This window comes from Marmota marmota, unplaced genomic scaffold (assembly GCF_001458135.2).
Source record: "Marmota marmota marmota unplaced genomic scaffold, marMar, whole genome shotgun sequence".
Lineage (NCBI taxonomy): Eukaryota > Metazoa > Chordata > Mammalia > Rodentia > Sciuridae > Marmota > Marmota marmota.
The window spans coordinates 23,850,830-23,854,468 of NW_026000082.1; the positions used below are offsets into that span (position 1 = coordinate 23,850,830).

At 38.7% G+C, this 3,639-nt stretch overlaps 1 protein-coding gene across 1 annotated transcript in view; it reads right to left on the reverse strand.

The window, feature by feature from the left end:
* Nfyc (nuclear transcription factor Y subunit gamma) overlaps positions 1-3,639 on the reverse strand; it is a 62,603-nt gene that overhangs the window by 58,647 nt on the left and 317 nt on the right. The window lies entirely within an intron of this gene.

Sequence of the window (3,639 nt, forward strand, 5' to 3'; positions counted from 1 at the left end):
GCCCCCCCCCCAAAAAAAGGACTCCATGAACTGTATAGGAATTAAAAGTCACAGATATTTATCTGTCTCTGGGCTCTGCTACTAACTTGCTTTATGCGACTTTAAGCACATTACTGCTATTTATTTATTTATTTGAGATGGGGTCTCACTACATTGCCCTGGCTGATCTTGAACTCATAAGCTCAAGAGATACTCTGCCCCCAGTTTCCCCAGTAGTTTGGACAACAGGCACACTGTAATTTACTGAAAAAGGTTTCCTCACACATAAAATGAGGATCGTAATAATATCTACCTCAGACTGTATAGCATAATATAGCAACTGTACTCCAGTTGATACAATGTAAGTACTCAATAAAAAGTAGTAACTATGACATTATTCCTGAGTTTGATTCATAGAACACTAAATGGCTTAATACCTTTGAACTAAAAGACAAGAGATGTCAATTTCAAAGTTGCCTCAAAAAGGCATCTAGCATGAGCCTTCACTGCCCTTTGCCACCATTTCTCTGTAAATAAAGGGAGAAAAACCTTTGTATCTCTAGTACAATGAATCAGTTTTGATCAAATACAAAATACGTAAACATAAATGAGAACTATCTGATAAAAGAACTAAAGGACATAGACACACTCTATTATAAAGTATAAAGTAATGTATGATTTCTGTTCAGAAGACAAAGCTAAGATTCACATGATTTAAACTCAGACCTTCTGGGAGTTCAAGATTTCCAGGATGATCAATTAAGCAGCCATTAGTATACGGGGCTAATATGGGATAAAAGTGGCTTCTGATAGCAAAGAGCAGGCAGCTTAAGAAATGCTTCCCGAAAAAAAAATATACATATATACTACATATACATACATATAATGCTTGTTTTTATAGCTTTGTCTATACTTAGTAAAAATGAAACCAAGTTATAGATGCCATCACATCTTTATATTTGGTTAACTTAATAAATGAACCAAAGAGGCTGAGGACTTAGTTCAGTGGTAGAGTAGGCACTCTACCAGCATACACAAGTTCCTGCATTCAATTCGGGGGGTTGTGGTGGTAACTGCACAGAGTGTTCTGAATTAAATGAGGCTTCCATCACCAACGTGCAAAATGTACAGCAAGTCCTATTTCCACCTGTAGCTTTGCCTGTAATAGCCACACTGCAATATTATTGCAAATAAAAGGTTAGGGATAAGGGATGCTTCATCTAATCATAATAAGATATAAAGCAATTAAGACTTCCAATTCATTATTCTCTCCTCAAAATCTGACTTAAATGTTTCTTAGCAAAATTGGAATTGCAAATATCTTGTCATGTCCAGCTTTAATTTTACATACTTTCAGGATAAGCATATCTCGGAATTAGTATCCCAGTATGAAGAAGGCACTAGATCTTTGGATAGGTCTTGGTATTTCGACATCCTAATGAATGGGTAATGACTGAAAAATCTCATTAGTGAGCTCTTTACACTATGCACTTGGAATTCCTCACTGCCTTGCATAAATTACTTCCATATACAAAAAGAATACATTAAAAATATTCTGGAACTTGATTTGAAAGAATGCAGATTCTTTTTTTTAATATTTATTTTTTTAGTTGTAGTTGGACACAATGCCTTTTATTTTATTTATTTTTATGTGGTGCTGAGGATTGAACCCAGGGCCTCATTATGTGCTAGACAAGCGCTCTACCGCTGAGCCACAACCCCAGCCCAAAAAGAATGCAGATTCTTAAAGTGTCTCTCTATATATTTTCCCCATTATCTACCTGGGTTCAGGGAAACATCTAGCAATTTCTTTTGTAAATGTATCCTTTCACAATAGATACCAAGGGATATGATTTAAATACTTAGTAGATGAATCTATATTCTATATGGCTACAATTCTGTGGTCTGAATCTTTCAAACAGTGCAATTCTTATCGATTATATTCTCACATTTAACATTCAACACTCAGAAATCAAAAGTAAGATGATCCATTTGGAAATATAAAACCATCTGGGAATTGAACTAGTCAGGTTTATGTGGAGCATGATATAGCAGATAAAAAAAAAAAAAAACAACTATAGGTTTTGACATCAAGCCAAATTCCAGCTTAAGCCCTTAGTCAGCAACAATGAACAAGCTACTTAACCCCTTCTATCCTCAATGTCCTCATCTGCAACATGGGGACAACAATGCCAACCTAACAGGAGTGTGATATTAAATGTGCCCCAAAACATTGATTCACATTCTCTACTACTTTCCCCACTCTCAAAAATTTAGTTGTATTCACACAAAACTGACCAAAACTGAAAACCATAAGAGTTCCTTGAAACTGTTGTGACAACCAAGTATAACATCTATCTAAAGCTAAAAAGGATCACTTAACGAAAAACAAACTAGGAAAAAAGAGATTTGGGCTGAGGTTGTGGCTCAATGGAACAGCACTTGCCTACCACGCATGAGACACAGGGTTCAATCCTCAGCACCACATAAAAAATAAATTAATTAATAAATAAAAGTTATAAACAATGTTAAAAAAAGAAAAGAAAAACCCACAGAGGTTTAACATTCCAAAAGTCAACTCTTAACAAGTCTAGATTAGAACAAAAGCTAACAGAAACATGAATAAGAAAATGTTGATAAATCCTGTTACTTAAGGTAAGCAGCAAGGATATGCATTTTGAGCTGCTTAGTTAAAAAACTGCATATGGGGATGGGTGTATTTTTTAGGCGCATATAAAAAGAAATGAGCCAAGATCCAGAATATCTGGTTTGATCTCTTCCTCTTCAAGGGGAACCTAACATTTATTCAGCAAATAACCACCGCGTACCTAACATTTACTAGATATCTTACTGGAAACATAGGCCCTGACCTGTATCTTTCCAAGAGCAGTAAAATTTCATAAAAAACATCTCAAAACCAGTAGCATAATTCTGGATCCAATAATCTATCACTGGCCTCTTAATATACTTCTGAAAATGTTCCCCCAAATGCTTTCTATATCTGATTTTCTTAGACATAGATCTGGTACTTAATACTGTGCCTCCTAGACTTGACAGTTACTAAGACGCGGCCAATTTATCCTAGGGATCCCTTTAACCTGCTCTTCCATCACATCCCAGGCCCAGTAACTAGACTCCAATGTCCCCAACATTTTGTGTTTGAAAGTTCACTTCCCAGCAAAATTCCTTATCTGATTCTATTGTTCGGGCCCCAATGTGCTCCCTTTCAATACCATACACTCATACTACGGACTTCGGGGTCACCCCAAAACTGGGTCACGCTGCAAGTCACCCCTGGATCCCTCTTGGCCGGTACTCGAGTTTCAGTGTTTTCACACCTAAGTCTCCAAGGGCCTGTACGCCCCCATCCTAGGCAACCAAGTAGCAGGGACAGCGCCTCTGGAATGAGGAGTGTTCCCCATCCCGGACCGTGGCCCACACTACCCACGAAGTGCCTCCCAGTCCATCACCCTTTCTTCCCCCTAAAAGCCTCTAGGCTCCCCACGCCTGCGCCGTAAGGGATCACAGCCCGCGCTACCTGTCCCCAAGACGTGCACATCCCCACAACCTCCCATCCCTTCATCACCCCCTCAAGGCCGGAGCCGGCGCGACCAATAAGGTGCCAGGTCCGCGGCCTCCCCGCCACCAACCAATCACGAG